The 26,104-nt window shown below is 42.3% G+C and overlaps 1 protein-coding gene across 2 annotated transcripts in view; it reads right to left on the bottom strand.

The window, feature by feature from the left end:
- NCALD (neurocalcin delta) overlaps nucleotides 1-26,104 on the bottom strand; it is a 173,596-nt gene that overhangs the window by 102,467 nt on the left and 45,025 nt on the right. Inside the window, exon 2 of one of the 2 annotated variants that reach the window (XM_033935262.1) lies at nucleotides 12,431-12,542. The exons of the other annotated variant lie outside the window; for it this stretch is intronic. The gene's annotated coding sequence lies outside the window, so the exon portion shown is untranslated. The remainder of the gene's footprint in view (nucleotides 1-12,430; nucleotides 12,543-26,104) is intronic. 2 annotated transcript variants of the gene reach the window in all.

Here is a 26,104-nt window from a genome sequence, read left to right as displayed (position 1 = left end):
TCGTGGGGCATGTAATTTATTCTCAACTCTTCTAGTGGTGAGGGTCTGGATATAGAGTGGACTCCACTTCTGAATTACCTATAATAGCTCATATAGTTATACAACATTGGAGAGACCGATAGGTATGTAGAGATAATTTGTCTTTTTATTTAATCCTGCCCGCTTGTCGGGCTCTTGTTGTGTTCAGGTGTCTTGTAGCTCTGTTATTAGCTAGAACGTGGTGGCTACACGAAGAGAAAAATTAAAGTAAAAAATAAAGTAAAAACTAAATAAAGGACAAAAGTTGTTAGATTATGGTAAAGTTCCCAAGAGGTACGCCCAGGAGCCTTGTTTAACACAAGTAGTCATAAATGTTATCAAAAAAATATAAGCATTGCTTTTAGATTTTTTAAATGAATATAAATTGGTATTCAAGATGTTCTGCTTGAATTTGCAGTGTCATCTTTGGTGTTTTCCTGACAAAGCTCCAGTTTAGTCTATTGGAGCGAAATGGAGATCTTCCGTCGGAAAGTGGAAAAGTTTGAGAAAACCGTAAAAAACGAAAAAGAATGCCAAAGAATAAGAAAGTTAAGTAATCTTTAATACAAAAATAAGAAAGAATAAAAAGAATAAAAGAGCTAAATAGCAAAAGTATAAAATAATCACAAATCGTTGGTATAGAGAACATAAACGGGACCGATGAAAGCTCACTGTATGAGCCCTTAGCTTTGTAACAGATATCAGGCTTCCGGCTGTGGGCACTTGAGACCCCTGTTTCTCTCTAAAATACCAATGAGAGGGTGAATATATTTGTGTGATAGCGTATTCTTTATGAGATTTTAGTGTGATTCACAATATTTCTATACGTGGATGTTCTACCGTTTGCCATTTTTTGGAAGTGTTCCTAAGTTTCTTCTTTACCATTCCCCTCATTGCTTCGTAGTTTCCTTTCCTGAAATTAAAAGTTGTTGCTATGGTTCTCTTTCCTTTCGGCATTCCTACCTCAATCTTGAACATGATCATATTATGATCACTGTTTCCCAAAGGTCCCACTACTTCCACTTCCTTTGCAGGTCCCCTTAGTCCATTTAGGATTAGATCCAGAGTGGCATTTCCTCTCGTCGGTTCCCTGACAAGTTGCTCCATGAGGCAATCTTGTATAGCCTCCAGGAATTCAGTCTCCCTAGCGCATCTTGAGCTTCCAAGACTCCAGTCTATCCCGGGGTAGTTGAAGTCCCCCATAATAACCGTGTTACCACTTTTGCATTCTCGCTTCATCTCGGCTTCCATTTCCTCATCGATATCTCTGATGCTGTACCCCAAATCCTCTATTTAACACGCCCACAGTCAGGTTGCGTAAACTGAACATGCATTCTTGGTACTGTGCATTACCTTTGTTAGGGTTAATTTTTGTAAGCAGCATTTTATATAAGAAAAGTCTTTACAAAATTATCCACCGCAGGTATAAGTATGCACAATACTGCCAGTACATACAGTATATTCGTATATCTGTAGTCAGCTCAGCAATTTATATTAGCCATCTTCCTCAAGTAAACATGCTTCACACAAAAAATATGTTTCATACAATTACCCTCATCCTGTCTGATATGAGAAGCACACACTGGAGTGCAATATACAAATTCTCCTTTAATTTACAGCAATAATAGTGCTGTCTGATTGCTGTTTGATATGTTTACTGAGAAGCGTTTTGGATTCATTGCACTTGTGGAGGGGCATTTTCAGTATGACGTCCAAGTCCGAACTGAGATGTTTTGCTGAAAACATTTCAATCCAATGTTTAGAACACAGCCATAACTGAATCAGAAAAATGTCAAAATTTCTGGTTAAATTATGGCTTTGAGCTAGATGTTTTCACACTGAACAAATCTGTCTGTATGTACCATTTTTGAAAAAGAAAAAGTCCTAGGGATATACATAGAAAAATAAGATAGAATACATAGAAAAATGCTGTTTGACAGCATTCTTAGTGAATTAGCCACACAGACAACCCAGCAGTGCAGAGGGCAGCCTAATGGTCAGTACAGTGAACTTCACATAAAGGAAGCCAGGTACAAATCCCACCTAAATCCCTTTCTAGAAACATAGAATGGAGTAACATAATAATATAGTAAATGATAGCAGATAAAGACCTGAACAGTCCATCCAGTTTGCCCATTAGTTATACCCATTAAAAATACATGATTAAATTAACTTGTCTCTTCACCTAGTATTGTCCTAGGTTCCAAATGCTGAAGTTGCCATCCAAGCTCACTCCAGCCTATCCAACCATCCTGTTTGCAGAATCTCTGCCATAAAGTCTGGCCAGTAACATCCTCATGTTCCAAGTTAGTGGAGTTCTCATTGATGCCCTCCCCAGTCCATCAGACACCAAATCACCACATATGGGACACAGGCCATGTAAGTCTCTCCAGTATCAGCTTAGTTCTTTAATTTACATTCTTCATTTTCTAATTAGAGATCCTCCATGTTATTCCCACATGTTTTTGAATTCCAACACTGTTTTCCTCTCCACCACTTCCCTCGGGAGGGCATTCCAGGCATCTACTACCCTCTCCGTGAGTAGCTGAAAAGGTGAGAGATAACAGGTTAGCCTTCATAAATTACAAGACATCGCAGAAAAAGGAAGACAGACAAAAATATGTGGAGAAGCTACAAGAAGCGGGAAAAGCTGTCAGAAAAGCAAAAATGTAAGTGGAAGAAAAAATAGCCAATATGGCAAAATTGGGGGACAAAACGTTTTTTAGATATGTAAGTGATAGGAAGAAATGTCAAAATGAGGCTTAGTGAGGCTCAAGGATGAAGGGGACAAATATGAAGAAACCAATAAGGATAAGGCTGAACTTCACGGATGAAAGACCGGGGGGGGGGGGGGGTTGTGCCACAAGAAATGAATGCAAATGGGAATAGATGTATAGTAGGTCCGGAAAGATTCTCAGAAGACTGTGTTTGAGGAGTTAGCTATATTAAAAATAGACAAAACGATGGGGCCTGATGGGATACATCCCAGGGTACTCCAGGAACACAGAGTAGTTTTGGCTGCTTCGTTGTCTTAATTTTCATAGCTTCCTTAAAGTCTGGTGTGGTCCTGGAGGACTGGAGAAGGGTGGATATGGTCCCTCTGCACAAGAGCGGAAGTAAGAAGAGGTTGGGAATTATAAGCCGGTTAGTCTGACCTCGGAAGTGAGTAAACTAATGGAAATGGTTCTTAAACAGAGGATAGTGAGATTTCTAGAATCGAACAAAATGCAGGACCTGAGGCAGCATGGTTTTATGAGAGGCAGGTCTTGTCAGATGAATCTAATTGATCTCTTTGGCTGAGTGACCAGTCAGTTGAATATGAGAACGGCGTTAGATGTAGTGTACAATACTTTGAATTTAGCAAAGCTTTTGAAAAGGTGCCACACAGGAGATTGATAAATAAACTGAAAGCAAGCGGTATGGACCCAAAAGTGACAAACTGGATTAAAAGGTAGTTAAGTGGAAGGAGACAAAGGGTAGTAATAAATGGAGTTTGCTTGGAGGAAAAGGATGTTGTTAGTGGAGTGCCGCAGGGATCTGTCCTTGGGCCAGCTCTATTTAACATCTTTATGAGCAATATTGTGGAAGGACTGTCTGGCAAAGTTTATCTTTTTGTGGATGATACCAAACTCTGTAATAGGGTAGACACCCCAGAGGGTGTGGATAACATGAGGCGTAATCTGGTGAAGCATGAAGAATGGCCAGGCAATTGGCAACTAAGATTTAATGCTAAAAAAGGCAGGGTCATGCACTTAGGCTGCAAAAATCCAGAACAGTATAGTATAGGCAGGGCAGGATTACTAATTCGTCGAGGGCCCCTAGGCACACAAGTCCACTGGGCCCCTTGCCCCACCCCACCCCTGCCCCTCCCCACCATGCCCCTCCCCCATTTATTTACCCATTTTTTTATTTACTTCTTTATTTCCACTTTATTTCTTTTATTTTAAAATTCAAAACAAACAACAAAGATTACCATATCAGTGCCAGTGTACAGTTATTCTTCTATGCAAATCCCCCCCTTCCTTCCTAGAGGAAGAGATATTCAGCTGGCAGAGCTTTGGGAAGCCCACCCATTTATAGTATGCGTTTGGGTAGGAGGCATGGGGCATGGCAGGAAGAAAATTGAGTGTCCATCATTTTATTGGACTAATACATTTCTCAATTAGCTTTCAGAGGTTAAAATCTCTTTCTTCAGATCAGTAAACTACACTGCTGTTACAGTATCCCTGTCCTGACCTGAGGAAAGGAGTTATGGTCTCTGAATTAGTAAAAAATATATTAAAATTAGTCGAATAAACATGATCATTTTATTTCCATTTTCTATTAATAAATGATTATCAACACAGCTACAATAATACTTTATCCTAAAGCAAAACTAAATAAATAAATAAAACAAACAGAAATGTTTTTTCTACCTTTGCTATCTGATTTCTGCTTTCCTAATCGTCTCATCATTCTTTCTTCCATCCACTGTTTGTCCTCTCTCTGCCTCTTCAATATGGCATTTGCTCTCTTTCTATGCCTCTTCCAGAAACTGTCTGCCTCTCCCCTCCATCTCTCCCTAACCCCCCCCCCCAATTGGTGTGGCATCCATCTATTGCTCTCCACTCCCCCCCATGGTGTGGTATCTGTCTTCTTCCCTTCCATCTCTCCCTCCCTCCCAGCACATTTTAGCATCTCTCTCTCCTCCTTTCCTCCCTTCAGATCTGGTATCTGTCTCCTTCCTCCTTTCCTCCTCCCAGATTTGGTATCTGTCTCCTTCCTCCTCCCAGATCTGGTATCTGTCTCCTCCCCTCCCCCCTGCTCTGGTATCTCTCTCTCTCCGCTCCCTTCCTCCTGCTCTTCCTTCTCAATTTATTTTCATCCTCTGTCTAAATTATTTCTTACTATTCAGTCCTCAATTTCCCTTTTTCATTGTGTCTATCTATAGCTTGCCACCTCTTTTCCCCACCTCTTCCTCTATCCTCTTCCCCCAATCTAGCATGTGCCCTTTTTCCTTTCTCATCCCCACTTCCTTCCAGCTTGGGTTCTCCCCCCCACCCCCAACTTGGGTTCAGTTCACCCTAACATTATGTGCGCCGGCTTTCCTTCTCCTCTGAAAAAGGAAGTTACATCATGAGGGGGAGGGAGGAGAAGGGAAACCAGCGCACACAGTATTAGAGTCCTGCGGCCTGGGTTCAGTTCACTTGCTGGCGAGAGGGCAGCAAGGGAGTGGAAGGGAGGGAAGCTGACCTCACCAAGCAGTCGGGGGCCCCTGCCCTGTTTGCTCCCCCCTACTACTACTATTATTTCTATAGTCCTATCTGATGTATGCAGTGCTGTAAAGAGTTACAAAGAAGACAACCCTGCTGGAAAGAGCTTATAATTTAAACAGACAAGACAGACAGACCGGATGCAATGGATACAGTTAAGGGGAACGTTAATCTGCTGGCTAGGTTGTACAGAATTTGTACATAATCTTTAAAAACAAGGAATTGAACAACTGATAAAGGACCTCCTTACACCCACATAAAACAAGGTTAAAACACCTGACCAGCTTTCTACAAAACCATTCATGAAGGCAACAGGGAACAGTAAAAGAGAACCCTTACTAATGCCCTGAAATTTTAAACATTTTAACTCAGCTTTAGAGAATAGCACTTTTGTCCCTCAAACTATTACCTGATCAGTTACCAAACCTAATCATTAACCTTAAGAACAACCATCCAAATCATAAAGGGAAGTGGAAGGGGATCTAGATGTCAGAACAACAGATTCTATAAGACTTCTTTTTCACCAACTCTGTGACGCTAGTAAATCAGGTTACCTTGCGTCTCTGGGATCCTGATGAAAACAAACTTTATATTGTAATCTGGCTTTCCTGTGCCGCAAACACATATATTTTTAGTTCTCTAAATAAATGGGAGCCAACGAGCCCAGAAGTCCCCTTCTGCTAACTCCAGTGATGCCTAGGAAGCATGTCTCCAACACCTCCTGGAGTTGGCAGAAGGGAGAGAGAGAACAAGCCCCCCCCCCCAACACCTTGATATTTCCCAAGTGGAGCCTCTTTTCACCCCCTCCATCCCTACACACGCTAAGTGCCAACTCTGCACCAGAGTCCCCCCCCCCCCAAGTGCCAACTCTGCACCGGAGTCATCATCCCCCAACTGCCACCGGACCGACTCACCACTGTCTAACCGCATGACCTGGGTCAGTCGGTAGCTGCTGACGAGTACGTCCAGGGGGAAGGAGGCCGCGCCCCAGCGCACTTCCCTCAGTACTGTCAGCAGTGGCTCCATACTCGGCCAGAAACCAGAACTTCTCAGTTACCTCGGGACATGCTACCGATGAGCAGGCGGAGAGGGGTGATGGGTCCACGACCAGCACTGCTACTGCCGTTCCTCCTCCTTCTTCTTCTCTTCCTCAGGGTGTCCACTACCTGCTTCTGCCGCTTCCGCCGTCTCCGAGCGCCCATCGCCCAGCCTACTCCGGCTCCCACTGCTGTACTGCGGTAGGCAGGAAACATATAATGCCGGCCCTGGGGCACCTCTGTTATTTTTGGGAGTGATTGTGGCTGATGATCTAAAGGTGGCAAAACAAGTATAAAAGTTGATGATCAAAGCCAGGAAGATGCTTGGGTGTATAAGGAGAGGAATAGCCAGTAGGAAAACGAGGAACGGCTGGATAAGTTGCGGCTATACTCACTCGAGGAACGCAGAGAAAGGGAAGACATGATCGAGACGTTCAAATATCTCACGGGCCATATCGAGGTGGAAGAAGATATCTTTTTTTTCAAAGGTCCCATGGCTACAAGAGGGCATCCATGGAAAATCAGGGGAGGGAAGCTGCACGGTGACACCAGGAAGTACTTTTTCACCGAGAGAGTGGTTGATCGCTGGAATAGTCTTCCACTTCAGGTGATCGAGGCCAGCAGCGTGCCTGATTTTAAGACAAAATGGGATCGTCACGTGGGATCTCTTCACAGAGAAAGGTAGGGGAGGGTCATTAGGGTGGGCAGACTAGATGGGCCGTGGCCCTTATCTGCCGTCTATTTCTATGTTTCTATGTTTCTATTAAAAAGGAAGGTGATAATGCCATTGTATAAGTCTCTGGTAAGGCCCCATTTGGAATACTGTATGCAATTTTGGAAACTGCACCTTCAGAAAGATATAAAGAGGATAGAGTTGGTCGAGAGAGCTGCTACAAAATTGGTTAGTCATTTTTCTGTTTTCGGTCCTTTTATTCAGAGAATGATAGAAACCAGTTTAACAACAGGAATCTTGCCAAAAGAATGGAAAGAGGCAACCATCCGACCAATTTAAAAAAATCCAAAAGAATCAATAGCTACTGAATCAAATTATCAACCCATAGCTAATCTTCCCTTTCTTGCAAAATTAATAGAAAAAGTCGTTTTTAACCACATAACCAACTTTATAGAAAAAACTCACACACTACATCCCAATCAGACTGGTTTTAGATCAAACCATTCAACCGAACATTCTATGATAGGACTTACAACTAATATTCAATACCACAGACAGAAGGAAACGCAACCAGAGACTCATGAAATCACCAGACAGCAAAGGTAGGAAAAATGATTTTATTTTCAATTTAGTGATCAAAACTGACACATTTTGATCACTAAATTGAAAATAAAATCATTTTTCCTACCTTTGCTGTCTGGTGATTTCATGAGTCTCTGGTTGCGTTTCCTTCTGTCTGTGTATCCTTTCATTTCTTTCTTTCTGCACTCAGGCCCAACAATTGTCCCTTTCTATTCCCTCCCTCTTTCCTTCCCATGTCTTTAGTGCCCTCAGTGCCTCTTTCCCAAGTCCTTAGTGCCCCTTCCTATGTCTTTAGTGCCCCCAGTGCCTCCTTCCCATGCCTTTAGTGCCCCCAGTGCCTCCTTCCTATGTCCTTAGTGCCCCCAGTGCCTCATTCCCATGTCCTTAGTGCCCCCTTGCCTCTTTCCCATGTCCTTAGTGCCCCTTCCTATGTCTTTAATGCCTCCAGTGCCTCCTTCCCATGTCTTTAGTGCCCCCAGTGCCTCCTTCCCATGTCCTTAGTGCCCCTTCCTGTCTTTAGTGCCCCCAGTGCCTCCTTCCTATGTCCCTCTCACTGCCTTCCACACTTTGTCCCACCCCCACCCCCGAAGCCAGCCTGTCTGCCTGTCTACCTCTCTCCCTCCCTCCCTGGCCAAAGCCAGCCTGCTTGCTTGACTACCTCCTTCCCTCCTTGCCGGCAAAAAAAACCCCTCCCTCCTTCCTTTCCCCTGCTCTTACCGCCCTGCTGCTGCTGCTGTTAAGCCCGACAGGAAATCTTCTTTCCGATGTCAATTCTGACGTCGGGGAGGACGTTCTGAGCCAACCAGGCAGTGATTCACACATAGAATAACCTTTAAAATTTTATTGTTAACCTTTAAAATCCAACAAACTCATGCTCCAATTTTTCTGCATCGTGTCTTGATACCGTTTCAAACGTACGGACATTAATGCAATGAGAGAGTACCTGAAGAAAGAGCTGTTAGGATGGGAGGACATAAGAGAAGTGGAAAGACAGTGGTCTAAGCTGAAAGGAGCGATAAAAATGGCTACGGACCTTTATGTGAAGAAAATCAATAAAAACAAGAGAAAAAGGAAGCCGATATGGTTCTCCAACCTAGTGGCTAAAAAAATAAAGGCGAAAGAGTTGGCGTTCGTGAAATATAAAAAAACCCAAGAAGAGGAGAGCAGAAAGGACTACAGGGTGAAACTGAAAGAAGCCAAGAGAGAGATACGTCTGGCGAAAGCACAGGCGGAAGAACAAATGGTTAAAATGTAAAAAAGGGAGACAAAAATTTTTTCAGATAAATTAGTGAAAGGAGGAAGATGAAAAATCGAATTGCTAGGCTAAAAGATGCTGGGAACCAATATGTGGAGAGTGATGAGGAGAAAGCAAATGTGCTAAACAAATACTTCTGTTCTGTGTTCACAGAAGAAAATCCTGGAGAAGGACCGAGATTATCTGCCAATATTACATGAGAAAATGGAGTAGATTCTGCACCATTCACGGAGGAGGGTGTTTATGAGCAACTTGAAAAACTGAAGGTGGACAAAGCGATGGGACCAGACGGGAACCATCCCAGGATACTAAGGGAGCTCAGAGAGGTTCTGGCGAGTCCTATTACAGACTTGTTCAACAAATCTCTGGAGACGGGAGTGATTCCTGGGGATTGGAGGAGAGCGGATGTGGTCCCTATTCATAAAAGTGGTCACAGGGATGAAGCAGGAAACTACAGGCCGGTGAGCCTCACTTCGATTGTTGGAAAAATAATGGAAATGTTGCTGAAAGAAAGGATAGTGTACTTCCTTGAATCTAATGGGTTACAGGATCCAAGGCAACATGGCTTTACAAAAGGTAAAATGCCAAACGAACCTGATTGAATTTTTTGATTGGGTGACCAGAGAGCTGGATCGAGGACATATGCTAGATGTAATTTACTTGGATTTCAGCAAAGCCTTTGATACAGTTCCTCATAGGAGGCTGTTGAACAAACTTGAAGGGCTGAAATTAGGACTCAAAGTGGTGAACTGGGTCAGAAACTGGCTGTCGGACAGACGCCAGAGGGTGGTGGTTAATGGAAGTCGCTCGAAGGAAGGAAAGGTGACTAGTGGAGTCCCTCAGGGTTCGGTGCTGGGGCCAATCCTGTTCAATATGTATGTAAGTGACATTGCTGAAGGGTTAGAAGGAAAAGTGTGCCTTTTTGCAGATGATACCAAGATTTGTAACAGAGTAGACACCGAAGAGGGAGTGGAAAATATGAAAAAGGATCTGCAAAAGTTAGAGGAATGGTCTAATGCCTGGCAACTAAAATTCAATGCAAAGAAATGCAGAGTAATGCATTTGGGGATTAATAATAGGAAGGAACCGTATATGCTGGGAGGAGAGAAGCTGATATGCACGGACGGGGAGAGGGACCTTGGGGTGATAGTGTCCGAAGATTTAAAGGCAAAAAAACAGTGTGACAAGGCAGTGGCTGCTGCCAGAAGGATGCTGGGCTGTATAAAGAGAGGCGTAGTCAGTAGAAGGAAGAAGGTGTTGATGCCCCTGTACAGGTCATTGGTAAGGCCCCACTTGGAGTATTGTGCTCAGTTTTGGAGACTGTATCTGGCGAAGGACGTAAGAAGACTTGAGGCGGACCAGAGGAGGGCGACGAAAATGATAGGAGGCTTGCGCCAGAAGACGTATGAGGAGAGACTGGAAGCCCTGAATATGTATAGGGGAGATATGGTTCAGACGTTCAAATACTTGAAGGGTATTAATGTAGAACAAAATCTTTTCCAGAGAAAGTAAAATGGTAAAACCAGAGGACATAATTTTAGGTTGAGGGGTGGTAGATTCAGGGGCAATGCTAGGAAATTCTACTTTACGGAGAGGGTAGTGGATGCCTGGAATGCGCTCCCGAGAGGGGTGGTGGAGAGTAAAACTGTGACTGAGTTCAAAGAAGCATGGGATGAACACAGAGAATTTAGAATCAGAAAATAATATTAAATATTGAACTAAGGCCAGTACTGGGCAGACTTGCACGGTCTGTGTCTGTATATGGCCGTTTGGTGGAGGATGGGCTGGGGAGGACTTCAATGGCTGGGAGGGTGTAGATGGGCTGGAGTAAGTCTTAACAGAGATTTCGGTAGTTGGAACCCAAGCACAGTACCGGGTAAAGCTTTGGATTCTTGCCCAGAAATAGCTAAGAAGAAAAATTTAAAAATTTAAATTGAATCACGTTGGGCAGACTGGATGGACCATTCGGGTCTTTATCTGCCGTCATCTACTATGTTACTATGTTACTATCTAGGGCACTTAGATCAACACAACAACATCTATTGACTATCCCTTCATTAAAAATAATAGGGACTAGGAGATCTATTTTCTCGGTCATAGCGCCCCAGCTTTGGAACAATCTACCAATATATATTCGTACTGAATCCTCTTTAGAAAAATTCAAGTGTTCCTTAAAAAGTTTCTTGTTTAAGGACGCATTTGAAAAATAGACAACAAAATTTATAAAATTAGACAACATAATTTATAAACTTTTTTTTTGTGTGTTACCCACCATGTGTTTTCCCTTAAATGTTTCCTTTCTCTCTTTAAAAATTGTAGTTCATCCCCCTCACCTTCCCGAATGTATAGAATTTGTATGTAACTGTATTAAAGAATTTTGTTTGCCCCCCATTTTTTAAAATGTTATATGCTTTGAAGCATTTGATACTGCGTATATAACAAATTTAATAATAAACTTGAAACTTGAAACTTTGTCATAAATATTTTGGGGACAAACTTAGAGAACTTAATATGTATACTCTGGAAGAAAGACGGGAGAGAGGGGATATGATTACCATCTAATAGCCAACATTCCATTCCTTGCTAACTGAAAAAATTGTGTTCAGCCAATTGACCCCTTTCTTTGAGCAGACAAATGCCCTACATCCCAACCAAACTGACTTTAGACCACATCATTCAATCGAGCTTTTATTCTTAGGCCTCCTAACTTCCGTTAGATATTTTCTAGACCACAGAAAATCTATCCTTCAAGTGTCCTTAAGAGCAGCCTTCAATACAACTGATCATTCACTACTTCTACTCAGACTTTGCACTTTGGGAATTTCAGGGACAGCCCTAGTGGTTTAGGTCATATTTTTCTGATAGGACATATCAGGTCAGCACTCCGAGCTCTTCTTCAGAACCATATTCACAGAACTTTGGTGTTCCCCAAGGTTCTATTTTGTCTCCAGTGCTGTTCAACCTTTTTCTGACCCCTCTATTGACAATGGCACAATACATTGGTTTCACCATTGTCGCTTACGCCAACGATATCCAATTACTTCACCCTATTCAGGTGCAAAACAAAAACAATATTCAGGAAATCAAACAAAAGCTCGCCTTAATCAGTGATTGGCTCTCTGAGAACTTTCTTTCTCTCAATATTAGCAAATCCAAGACTTTGCTATTTCCGACAAGCGACAATGAATCCCTATTATCCCCTATTTGTATTAATTCTATGCCCATCCAATCAGTAGATCAAGCTCTTAGGGGTGATTTTTGATGATAAGTTATCTTTCAACAACTAGTCAGTTATATGGTTCAAAAATGCTTTTTCAAACTCAAAATGATTCGTTCTCTTTCGTCTCTATTGGATCACAACTCTCTTAATATTCTCATCCACTCACTGGTCATCTCACACTTAGATTATTATAATTCACTCAATCGGGGAATCACACAAAAAGAAATCAGGAGGCTTCAGATAATACAAAACACGGCAGTACAAATTATCTTCAAGGCAAAAAAATACAACCATGTTACTCCTCTTCTGAAAATGCACACTAATTGCCTATCACTCATAATATCATATTCAAAATTCTCCTTCTTAGCTTTAAAGTTAAAGCAGATCACTTACCAGCTTTCTTAGATAGACTGTTAATTCCATACACAACTTCCAGAGTTCTTCGATCGTCCAAACAAAATCTTCTGGCAACTCCTTCCATCCACCAGATTGTTTACGATATGACCTGTAAAACAATTTTCTCAGTAATAGCACCCACATTGTAGAATGCCCTCCCTTCGAATATGAAGCAGGAAATCAATACAGCCAAATTCAAAGCAAGCCTCAAAACCTTTCTTTATAAAGATGCCTATAGGGTATAAATCAGGATTTTGAATCATTACATTCCCACCGCCTTTTGTGCTTTCTCATCCCCATTCATTTTATTTTATTTTATGAAATGATGTAACCCTTACTGTTCTCCTTTCATATCATATGTTGTCCCTCCTGATGTCTTTATTTTTCATATTTGCTCTCCCTATTTTAGACTATTATTTAAACAATGTTTTTATGTAAACTGCTTAGGAATTTTGAAGCGGTATATCAAACCATAATAAACTTGAAACTTTGATAGAGACATTTAAATATCTCCATGGCGTTACTGTACAGGAGGAGAGTCTTTTTCAAATGAAGGAAAACTCCAGAAGGAGAGGGCATAGGATGAAGTTAAGAGGTGAAAGGCTCAGGAGTAATGTAAGAAAATACTTCTTTACAGAAAGAATGGTAGATGCGTACAATAGTCTCCCGGTGGAGGTGGTGGAGATGAAGACTGTTTCTGAATTTAAGATAGTGTGGGACAGGCATGTAGAATCTCTTAGGGAGAAGAAGAGATAGTGGATGGTGTGGCAGGGCAGACTGGATGGGCCATTTGGCCTTTATCTGCCATCATGTTTCTATGAAAGAGATAAAGTGGAACTTGAACCTGGGTGCCATTGTTCACTGTCTACTAGGTCACTCCACTCACTTGCTTATTGCTTTCTTAGGAATGGCCATAATATCTGAAGGTCACACAGCCTTGTATCTATTATTACTGTCACATGTTTTGGGGAGGTGGGGTGGTAGGAGATACTGAGGGTTTAACAGGGGGTCATACTTTAATCCTTCCAGTAGTCATCTGGTCACTTAGGACACCTTTTTCTGACTTAGTCATAACTAAAATAGGTTAAAATAAAAACATACTTCTTTTTCTGCCCTGGACCTTTTATTGTGATCCATTATCACAAAAAAAATCCAGATTATAAGACTGCCCAAGTCTCACCCAATACATGCTTCCAACATGCTCCCTTGCAATTTAGACACCCTCAATGAAAAATGTCCCAATTCTGCCTTTTCAAAAACATCCACATGCCGCTTTGTACCACTTTTGAGATGTTTTTCTCTTTTAAAAATGAATGCTACAGACTGTATAATTTGGTTGACCACTATTTCTTCCAACCACCAATGGAAGATTCATGGTAATCTTCTTTCTTCTTATGCAAATTCCGTTAAGGTATTCTGTCCACATGCAGTCTACTTACAACTTCTAAACTGGGTAAGTCAAGGAGTTTGTTCACTTTTGCCCAAAGACAATGACATGCCCAAGTCTTCTTGACTTGTATGTTGTCTTGACTAGAGTGTAAGGTCTACGTAGAAGGGACTGGTTTTTTTATTTATTTATATCCAGCGATAAGGGAAATATTACCACACCTCAAAGAGAAAGGGCCAATATTTTGGTTACCAGGATTAAAGTATCAATTAAAAAAAAATTTTTTTTAACTCTTCTTCTTGGAAGAAACCGGTGCCTTAGTTACAAATAATCTCTGATTAACACCTTTGTTGTTTTAAAACTGGGATTGAAGCATTCCATTCTGTGTACAGCGGGGTTTAAGACCAAATGGAATGTGCATTGCAATAAGACGTTTCACTGCAAGAAGAAAAAAAATGTATAGCAACACAGTTTCAGTACAGGGATGTCATTATCCATAGCTTGTCAGGAACTGGCATGTGACACATCATTACTGTACATTCTGTTAATCCTTTGGCTAGACATGTGCCGAAATGTGAACTACCCACCTAGCAGCTGTTATTATCTTAGCAGTAATGTGGAAATCTTTCACTAATTTATGTTTAATAAGTGACTGAATCCCCCCCTCCCCGAAATACCACATGTGGCCATCTTTGTTTGCACATGCATATTTAACTGTGCTATGAAAGCCTGACAAACTTTAACCACTAGCAAAATCAACTAACCAAGTTAATTAGTAAGGCAGAGAAAGTGACATGCAGCTGAGCTAAAGTAATTGGGGTATGAGTGACAGCTTAATAGAAAGATCTCAGCAAGCTGCAGAAAATGAAAGGAATCAGTGGAAAGTAGCTACGATACGTCTTTGGTATTCGATCTACTGTATTAGCTCTCTTTTTTGTAGCATAGCTCTGGTTCAGACATATATCTCTTTGGCCCCACTCTAGCTACAGTAAATGATGACCCCATTAAGCAGCAAATATGTCTTGGCTCCTTACATTTCCACTCTCTAATTGCCAGGAAATAAATGATATTGTAAACATGTAGGAGTTACCAGGGCAACTTGTCCTTGTGGCTGAATATTTCTTTCTTTTTGTCTTTTTAAAGTGGAATTTGAATACTGGTAATATACCTGCGTCAGACCAGAGGTCTGTTTAACCCAACATCCTGTTTCCAACAGTGCCTAGTCCAGGTCTCGAGTGCTTAGCAGGATCTCTGGGTCAGTCTGTTCTTCGCTAATGACTGGCTATGTTTGAAGCACAGGCTATTCATCACAACTACCGGGATATATTCTCTGCATGGAATGGAGATATAGCTAAGTGGATAGCTTGAAAAACAGGAAAGCTAGGATTCAAATCTCACTTCTTCCTCTGATGCTCTTGTAACCTTGGGAAGTCACTTAACTCTTTAGGTAACTCTCAGGAACAAATTTTGGGGTTCATTTACTAAGTTACCATTAAGCAAATAAGCCACATTATTAATGTACTATCCGTTGATTTCCTCTGGCATTTGCTTTACTGCCAAAAGAATCAAACCTCAAAGCAAGGGAAATGGTAATGTCCTTGGTAGTACCAAAGAGCAAGTGCAGCCAAAGCCCAAAGACGGGTCATTACAACCATACAAACTCATAGAAACAATGGGACAGTGGGCAGTTTTCACCCAACTCAAATGTTAGATTTCTCACACCGAGTATAGAAACTGTTGTAATACAGTCCTCCCACAGAACACTGTGCCTCTACTGTTAAAAATGACTTTTCTTTAATTGACGTCCTCATTTCATCTGTCTTATCACTAACTCTTACTGTGCCTATATTGTATTATACGTCTTATACTAATTTGTAATCCTTTCCCCAAATATTGTATTGCTTATATTGTAACCCGTTCTGGGCTCTTTTTAGAAGACGGGCTAAAAAATTGAATGAATGAATCAATAAATAAATAGTCCATTCACCTTGATTATTCTGGGAGGGATGGTATTGGAGTGATTGGGGGAAGGGGGAGAGGAGTGCCATAAGGCTGAAGGTTTGCCTAGAGCACTTATTATCCTTGCATATGCCCTGCATATGTTGCTTTTATAAAGCATATGCACCTATGTGCATTCCCTGCCAAGCCACCCTCTTTCAAATTTACCCTCCATATGTCTAACTGTTTCAAAGTCAACTTCGTAACAGATTTTGAGAAGGCTATTTTCACCCAAAGGAAATCATTTCTCAGCTTCCTATACAGTTCAGCCACTAGAAAACTAGCGATATGAGAACCATAGAGGGAGTGCAGCATAACAGGAAAGGACTAATGAAGGGAAAGTGATGAAGTCATTCTGGAGCAATGCTACAAGGGAGAAGAAAAAAATTGGATAATACGGAAAACAATGGTAACCCCTTAAAAAATGCACAGAAATCATATTTTATGCATAAAGAACAGGCAAAAGAGGGGAACAGGTCCAAAAATTACTGCATATACTGGAAAAGCATGGTCTCAGCTCAAAAAAAACATGGCTTCCTTGTAGCATGTGAAGCCAGAAAACAGGAAGAGAGCCTGCACATTTCTTAATTGTTACGCAATGTTTTATTAAAACTTGTTATATTGCTTATACTTATGACAGGTCCAAGCGGTTTAGATGATGTCATGGGGGGATGTCTGCTGGGTATACCAGATAGTTAGATTTGCAAAGGTCAGATAATCAAGACTATATTGTATACGCCAAGATGCAATACTTTGCAGGGGGGCATTCACATGGACAGAGTTTGGGTGGAACATGGTCAGGGCAAATACAGACTTTGGTGAGGCCTCATTTAGAATATTGTGTACAATTCTAGAGGCCGCACCTTCAAGAACATATATAAAGGATGGAACTGGTCCAGAGGAAGGCTACTAAAATGGTGCATGGTCCTCATCATAAGCTGTATAACAACATACTTAAAGATCTAAATATGTATACTTTGGAGGAAAGGTGGGAGATGGGAGATATGATATAGATATTTAAATAAAAAATTCAAGATTTAACATTAAGATCCAAATCAGGTGGAGAAAAAGCCTCAAAAACTATTATCACGCAGCAATCTTTGATGATTTACAGCTGGCGTTCTTATTGTCATTAGCAAAAAACTCACACCTACAGCACAAAATTAAAAGATCTAAAGAGAGAAAAACCTACTACTGTGCACAGTAATAATTTATAATTTTTAAATTTTTAGATTGTTTTTATAAATAGCTTTAAGTTATAAAGATTCAAAATACAAAAAAGGCTGATAAAACAGAAGCAAAATAACACTTAGGGCTCCTTTTATGAAGCCGCGTTAGCGGTTTAACGTACGTAATAGCACACGCTAATTTGCCGGCCGCGCTAGCCGCTACCGCCTCCTCTTGAGCAGGCGGTAGTTTTTCAGCTAGCAGGGGATTAATGCGTGATAAAAAGTTGCATGCGATAAAGCCGCTAACGTGGCTTCGTGAAAGGAGCCCTTAGCTCTGGCACCAGAGAACAATACTGGAAGAGATCCATCGGTACTAGATGAACTTCTTCTTTTCAATGGTGTTCATAAGCCTCTCACAGAAAGTAAACGATCCACAACAGAAACACCTCCAACAAGCACTCGTTTCACCCAACAGTCATTTGGTTTCTTCAGGGATTCTCAAAGCAGATTCTAACAGCCAAGGATTCACAAATCAGCATTCAGCTTTCACCAGCAAAGCGTGCACAACAGCACAAGAAACCAGGGGATTGAAGTAGCAGGCAAACAACTTCCTTCCGGATATCTCATTTCCGGTATAGAATCAGATGTTAGTAAAAAGCACACCACTCGATTTTATGATTTAATCCTAGTGGCCATTGTTTAATTGTCACTACGATAGTATTTGTTCTGCCACGTTTTTATCTAACAAGGGTATGTAGAAGTCACCTCCAACAAAGCTTCAGAGTAATATGATTCTTTATTGCATAAACATCAGATAATATACAAATAATGCAGATAGACATCATATAATACAAAATATTAGCAGATAATATCTATATACACCAAATAGAATACGTAACCATGTCTGCCACGCCCCTCTCCAATACTGATCGGGAATCTAGACGATCAATGAAAAGATACAGTCCATGGCTCTCCCACGGCTGCAGCAAGATTCAAAGTCCAGTCTGTGACTCTCAGTCTTTTATAGCACAGAAAGTGCTGAATTTCTCACACACATAGACACTGCTGTTTCTGCAATAATAACTCTCACAGATGGAATGAGCTCAGGCCCTTCCTAATTACAGAAACCTTCCTGGCCCTTCCTGGTAAGACATGAAACAGTATAAGTCAGGGGTGTACAATGTCGGTCCTCGAGGGCCGCAATCCAGTCGGGTTTTCAGGATTTCCCCAATGAATATGCATGAGATCTATTAGCATACAATGAAAGCAGTGCATGCAAATAGACCTCATGTATATTCATTGGGGAAATCCTGAAAATCCGACTGGACTGCGGCCCTCGAGGACCGACATTGGACACCCCTGGTATAAGAGATATGATACAAGTTGATAAACAACTTGCTCTCACAAAAGTAAGTTGTAAGGCTGCCTAATTGTCTGGCACAGGTGTAAGGCAAAGATTGCAGCTAAAAAGCAAGCAGACATGAAGATTCACTCCCAATAGCCAAAGTGACTACTTGCCATGCCCTGGCCAGCTTTGGGGCATAACAGTGTTCTTGATAGATATTTAAATGCCTACATGACGTAAATGCACATGAGTCGAGTCTCTTTCACTTGAAAGGAAGTTCTGGAATGAGAGGGCATAGGATGAATTTAAAAGGTGATAGGCTCAGGAGTAATCTAAGGAAATACATTTTTACAGAAAGGGTGCTAGACGTGTGGAATAGTCTCTCAGTGGAGATAATGGAGACAACGACTTTGGGCTCCTTTTACATAGGTGCGCTAACGGTTTTAGCGCACGCACTAGCCTCTACCACCTCCTTTTAAGCAGGCGGTAGTTTTTCAGCTAGTTAATCTTGTGCATGCGCTAAAAATGCTAGCGCACCTTCGTAAAAGGAGCCTTTTATCTACTTCAAGAAAGTGTGACAGGCACGTTGGATCTCTTAGGGAGAGGAAGAGATAGTGGATGCTGTAGATAGGCAGATTGGATGGGCCATTTGGCCTTTATCTGCCATCATGTTTCTATGTACCATTCGTTTTTTAACAATCTAGGCATGAGTATTTACACCAGCTCTGTGGTTGGTCTAGATCAGCAGTCTCAAACTTGTGGCCCGCCAGGTACTATTTTGCAGCCCACGGTCTGTACTAGTGCTATCTGTACTAATGCTGCTCACTCTTTGCAGCATCCTCCAGCTTCTTCCTGGCTTTCTGCACTTACTTTCAGATAATTACCGCAGCCTGCATAGAGGATCGCCGGTGCTTTGGCGATCATTGCAGGCTTCCTAAGCAGCACGTTCCCTCTGCCACGATCTTACCCCTGACGTCAGAGGAGGGGCAGGACCGCGGCAAAGGGAACGTGCTATGGAGGCCGATGGCAGCCTGCAAGGAACGCTACAGCACTGGTGATCCTCTCTGAAGGCTGCGGTAATTAGTTGAAACTAAGACCGGGAGGCCAGGGGGGAAGCTGGAGGAGGGGAGCATGCAGGCCTTTGGGGATGGGGGAAGATTTATAAACTATAAATAGTTTTACACCTCATGCAAAATTATAATTTCTTTAATAAGACATTAACTATTTTTTCTGTGGCCCTCTAAATACCTACAAATCCAAAATGTGGCCCTGCAAATGGTTCGAGTTTGAGACCACTGGTCTAGATGTCAGCGCCTGAAAAGCAGGTATATATGGTGGACTAAACTAATTTTCAATACAGAAAACTAAGCTCTTAGGCTTCAAACAGACACTTTCCAAAAGTCTACATCTAGGTTCCCCTTTATAGAATTACCCTCTGACTTTCACTGTCAGAGATTTTACTGCCTCCCGAAGAAATTAAATCAAATTTCAGCACTGTTATAGAAGTAATAAAAACCACACTAATCTTAAGTGCAGTTTTCTATCCAGGAAACATTTCAGCATGCAGAAAATTAGCATGCATTTACATGCTAATTATTCTAAGAGGAACACAACAGTTCACTTCCAGTTTAGCACTGATATTTATGTGTGTTCTGATCTTTGTTACAGAAGTTAAGTACCAGACTGTGATTATCAAGGTTTATTACATTGGCCTACCAATGTGCTTGCCAGTGTTTCATTGATTACCAAAGTCATCTGTAAATCACAAAAAACTGTGAACCCCATTAAGAAGCATGCATATACCCAACACCCTCTATAGCGGGGTGCAAAAGTCTGGAATAAGCAGCTCTCAATATTGTTTTGAAGCCTAAGAATGCACTATTTCAAATAACTGTAGATGTTATGGTGGAGCATCTACATTATCTTCCTCAGTCTATAATCTTGAGTGAATAATTTTACTTTAGTGTGTAAAATTATGTATGCAGCTTGCAGAATACCTGCAGTTACCATGTAACTCAATTGACAAATTAGCTGCAAATTGGTACTAACAACCAGTTATGGGTTATAATTGACCTTAATTCACACTAATTTGCTGTTACACTTAGGGCCCGATTCACTAACCTACCCGATCATGACTGATACGTGTCTGATCCGGGTAGGGCCAATCGATTCAGGAAGGAAGAATATTCAAATGGGGGTGATCGGAGGCAGACTCCCATGCCGACGCTTGTGCAGAACATCTACTTTGCCTGTAGATGGTCTGTGCATGTGTTTTCTGTCTGTTTTTTAAAAAACTTTTTTTTACTGGCCCCGACTCACCTGCTCTCTGCTGCCCTTCCCTGCAGTGCGAGCCCGTGGTTTTAACCTGCGAGTTTAAAGCGGGTTAAAACCATGGGCTAGCACTGCAGGAAAGAGCGGCAGAGAGCAGGAGAGTAGGGGGAGGCAGAGAGAGAGTCGGGGAGGCAGAGAGCAGGTCACGGCAGAGAGAGGAGAGCCGGGGAGCCAGAGAGAGAGTCAGGGAGGCAGAGAGCAAGAGAGCCAGGAAGCCAGAGAGAGAGTCAGGGAGGCAGAGAGCAGGACAACCAGGGAGCCAGAGAGAAAGTCGGGAAGGCAGAGAGCAGGTCATGGCAGAGAGCAGGAGAGCCGGGGAGCCAGAGAGAGAGTCGGGGAGCCAGAGAGAGAGTCGGGGAGGCAGAGAGCAGGTCACAGCAGAGAGAGGAGAGCCGGGGAGCCAGAGAGAGAGTCAGGGAGGCAGAGAGCAAGAGAGCCAGGAAGCCAGAGAGAGAGTCAGGGAGGCAGAGAGCAGGACAACCAGGGAGCCAGAGAGAAAGTCGGGGAGGCAGAGAGCAGGTCACGGCAGAGTGCAGGAGAGCCGGGAAGCCAGAGAGTGAGTCGGGGAGGCAGAGAACAGGTTTATTTCAGGGCTACAGGGCTGGCAGGACAGTTGGAAAGGACGTGAGTGACTGATTCCCAGCAGTCGCTTCTTGTTGATCGGCCAGCTCAGTCGGTGTTGAAGATTTTTTAGTGAATCACTGCCTGCCTACTTTGCATGCCATTTTCCCTCATTTGCATGCACGGATCGGAATTGGATCAGCACAGAGGTTAGTGAATCGGGTCAGAGAAAAATCAGGTCACAAAGGGGTCGCAAACTGATCGGTTTGCTTAGTGAATCTAGCCCTTAGTATTCTACAACCTTGGTGCACAAATTCTATAGCACATCAATGCAAGGGGGTGTGGGGATGTGGGAGGGGCATTGGCAGGATAGGAGTATGCCCAGAAGTTAGGTGCTAAGGTTATTGAATATTGATAGTATGCATACAGTCAGTGGCATAGTAATGGGGGGTGAGGGGTGGTCTGCCCCAGGTGCCATCTTGGTGGGGGCACCAGCACCTCTCCTCCTTTCCACCCCCTGCTCCTTCCCATTCTTCCCCCTGCCGTGCGCACCTTCTCTTCCTCGCCCATTGTACCTCTAGCTCTTCGTCGGCGCATGCAGCAACTTCAACCTGCTGCTCGTGCCAGCGTTGGCTCTCTCTCTGATGTCATTTCCGGGTCCTGCACGTAGGAAGTGATGTCAGCAGGACAGCCGATGCCAACGTGGGCAGCAAGCTGGCAATGCTGCTTGTGCCAGGAAAGTTAAAGAGGTACGGGGACGAAAAGGGGCACATGCATGCGGCAGGGGAGCCGGGAAGGAGCGGGAGTGGAAAGAGGGCGGGGAGGGGTGCCAACGCCCCAGGCACCTCTCACCCTCACTATGCCACTGCATACATAGAAACATGATGGCAGATTAAGGCCCAATGGCCCATCTAGTCTGCCCATCCGCAGTAACCATTATCTCTTTCTCTCTCTGAGAGATCCCACGTGCCTATCCCAGGCCCTTTTGAATTCAGACACAGTCTCTGTCTCCACCACTTCTTCTAGGAGACAGCTCTACGTATCTATCACCCTTTCTGTAAAAAATATTTCCTTAGATTACTCCTGAGCCTATCACCTCTTAACTTCAGCCTGTGCCCTCTCATTGCAGAGTTTCCTTTCAAATTAAAGAGACTCGACTCGTGCGTATTTACGCCACGTCTCTATCATATCTCCCCTCTCCTGCCTTTCCTCCAAAGTATATAGATTGAGATCTTTAAGTCTGTCCCCATACACCTTATGACTATGACCACACACCATTTTAGTAGCCATTCGTAAAATATGTAAGTCACTCTACAACCTGAGAGGCAAGAAGATGCAGAAAGTTTTGGCAATAGAGGTTTAACCTTATCAAATTTAACAGCAGAAAATTAGGCCAAAATCTATTAGCAAATATTGCTGGTTGAATTGTCATCACAGAGTTAAACACGACAACTTGGGAACTAAGAACATAAGAATAGCCTTATTGGGTCAGACCAGTGGTCCAACCAACCCAACATCCCATCTCCCCTTCCTACCGACTCCTGCACTGGCTGCCAATGTAGGCACGTGCGAAGTTCAAGCTGGGATGCTTTTGCTTTAAGGTACTAACCGGTTTAGCCTCTCAATATATAAATGACCTCTTCCACTTCTCAACCAATAGACACAAGAGAGGTAAGCACCCGAAGTTCATCTCCCCACTGGTTAGAGGATGTAAATTTAAAAGACACCATCAACATCTTCTCTCTTACCAGGCAGCATTATGGGGCAAAGACTTGGAAAAACTAATTATAAACGCAAATAACTATGGTGAATTTAGGAAACACCTAAAGACATACCTATTCTTGAAATACCTAGGTAGCGAATATGCACAATCTCTCCCATCACAATCTTCCACCTCAATCCCCCCATCACAACTGCTCCCTTAAACTGCTAGCCACTATTCTTCAACTATGTAAGTTTGTATTTGTAGCACCTTTCTAATCATTGTAAACCGCATAGAACTTCATGGTCCTGTTATTATTATTATTATCTTTGTGGAGGCTAATCCAAGTCACAAGAACCTGACAAAAACCCAAATAGAAGCAGCATTCCATGCTACCGTCCCATGTTTGTCTCAACAGTAGACTATGGACTTTTCCTCCAGGAATTTGTCCAAACTTTTTTTTAAACCAGCTACATTAATTGCTCTCATCACATCCTCTGGCAATTTGTTCCAAAGCTTAACTATTCTCTGAGTGAAAAAATATTTCCTCCCATTGGTTTTAGAAGTATTACCCTGTAACATCATTGAGTGTCTCCTAGTCTTTGTAAATCTTGATGCAGTAAAAAAAAAATCAATCCACTTGTATCCGTTCTACTCCACTCAGAATTTTGTAGATCTCAATCATATCTCCCCTTAGCTTTCTCTTTTCCAAGCTGAAAAGCCCTAACCTCATATGAGAGGAGTTCCATTTATCATCTTGGTCACTCTTCTTTGAACTTTTTCTAGTGCCGCTATATCTTTTTGAGATAAGGAGACCAGAACTGAATGCATTACTCAAGGTGAGGTTGCACCATTGAGTGATACAGAGGCAATTTTAATAATCCTATTTGAAAAATAATTTGCTAAATTAGTGGCTGAAGGATGACATTCTGATCAGATGACCCTGAATGACTTGATATTCAAATTCTGAAGAGACTAAAGAGCTGTCTGGAGTAAGAGGAAGATTTATCTACTTGAGATGCAAAATATGATCTTTTGGCTTTATGTTAATAAACTTTTATCACCTCACATCTCCTGTGACATCCAGAGACTTTTTGTCTTATATCTGTGTTTTTTGGATTCACTTGGAACATAGGTATTTCCTTTTCTGTTCTGGTTACATTTGTAGTAACACATAATAATATAGAGATAATTCTTGGGTCACTATTTGAACTATGCAATCGTCTGTGGTGTTTAAATAAATCCTACATATTCCCTGTCATTATGAGGAGAGAAAGCAGTGGTGAATATCCGAGTAGGACCAGCTACCTTTACAATGAAAAACAGTATGCAGAGATTGGAAAACATAATCCACTCTCAGTATTTTTCACTCCCCAATCTAGACACACCCTGGGAAATACCTCATCTAAATATAACTAAGAGTGTCCATGCTGCTAGAGTTGCATTTAAAAAAATAGCAAACTAAGTATCACTAATGAACATATCAACAAATTAACCCCCCCTTTTACAAAACCATAATGTGTTTTATAGTGCTGGCCACGGTGGTAACAGCTCCGACGCTCAAAGGAATTCCTGAGCATCAGAACTGTTACCGCCGCAGCCAGTGCTATAAACCAATGTTCTTCAACCGCCAGTCCGTAGACCAGTGCCAGTCTGTAGAAATTTTCTGCTGGTCCACAGGGCCGGCACGTCCATCGGGCAAAAGACAGTGTTCTTGCCGCCGGTCCATGCTGCGATCAACGCTGGGTCTTCAAGTTGGCTCAAGATAACACCAGGGGACAGGCCAGAAGGCAAGGCACAGCATGGATGGAGAGAGCCAACAGCGGTAGGGGAGGGGTGTGTGTGTGTGTGTGTGTCTGTGTGTGTCTGTGTGTGTGTGTGTGTGTGTGTATGTATATATATATATATATATATATATATATATATATGAAAAATTAATGGAATACTATTACAATTAGTACTATTATGGGGGTGGGGTCTGGGGCGGAGATTGGGTGGAGATGGCCACGACTCAGCCCAGTGTTCTTCAACTGCCGGTCGAGAAAATAATTATTTTATTTCCGCCGGTCCATAGGTGTTAAAAGGTTGAAGAACACTGCTATAAATACTGCTATAAAAAGGGGAGGGGTAGTTAAATATATTCTAGAAAAGAATGAGAACCTCTGACATCTGTGTCAGAATATGATGATACACTCCTCCCTCAATATTTACAGGGGTTAGGGGCAGAGCCGGCCCGCGAATATTGAAAATTTGCAAATAACTTTTGGCCTGACTCTGACCCACTCCCGCCTACTTCCTGCCTTCCCCCCGGCTTCCCAGACCTTACCTGGTCTAGCAGTCTTTTCGGGCAGGAGCAATCTTCCTACGCTCCTGCCTTGTGCAGATCACTCATCCAAAATGACTGCCATAAGTTCCCGTAGTATCTCGAGACTACAACAGGAACTCATGGCAGCCATTTTTGATGAGTGATCTGCATGGGGCAGGAGCGTAGGAAGACCGCTCCTGTCTCAAAGACCACTTGACCACCAGGTAAGGTCCAGGGAGGTCCCGGAGGGAGGTGGGGATGATTCAGGTTTTAAGAAATCGCAAATAATCGAAATTGTGAGTCCTAAAAACTTGAATCGGGAGAGGGAAGTGTATACAGATATAGTCTTGTAAAGAAAGATATTTGTAATTGTATAATGGAAAACTATTCACATCTGCTAACCATAGTATGCAAAGGATGCCACGGTTAATTGTGAACAGCATTCCGAAGGCTTTAGCCTGTGACAGAGGGTCAGATAGGATTCCAAATCACTGGGCTATTCTAGCTATAGTTAATTCAATCTATGAAGGATGAGGGGTCCAGTTGGTTAAAGTATTAATATATGGGTCAGGAGAATATCTGGGACGAAAGTATAATTCTTCTCTACTAATGATTCTCTCATGAACAGCCTCTCCAAATGTTTGTCTTTGCACACTATGGCATGAATTAATCTCACTTGTAAACCAGAATATTGGGTATGACATTACTCTTTCAAATGAGTGCTTCCTTGTCTTCATAATTACATTGTGCCAAAGAGAACTTGGAAGCTCATTTTAATCAGGCCCCTGTTACCTACTACAATAAGAACTATTTTTGCTTATTTCTGCCACAATTTCTTGGTCTCTGGTTGTATCTTTTTAGTACTTAAGATGA

Source organism: Geotrypetes seraphini, chromosome 2 (assembly GCF_902459505.1).
Source record: "Geotrypetes seraphini chromosome 2, aGeoSer1.1, whole genome shotgun sequence".
Taxonomy (NCBI): domain Eukaryota; kingdom Metazoa; phylum Chordata; class Amphibia; order Gymnophiona; family Dermophiidae; genus Geotrypetes; species Geotrypetes seraphini.
This window is presented reverse-complemented; position numbering and strand designations above follow the sequence as displayed.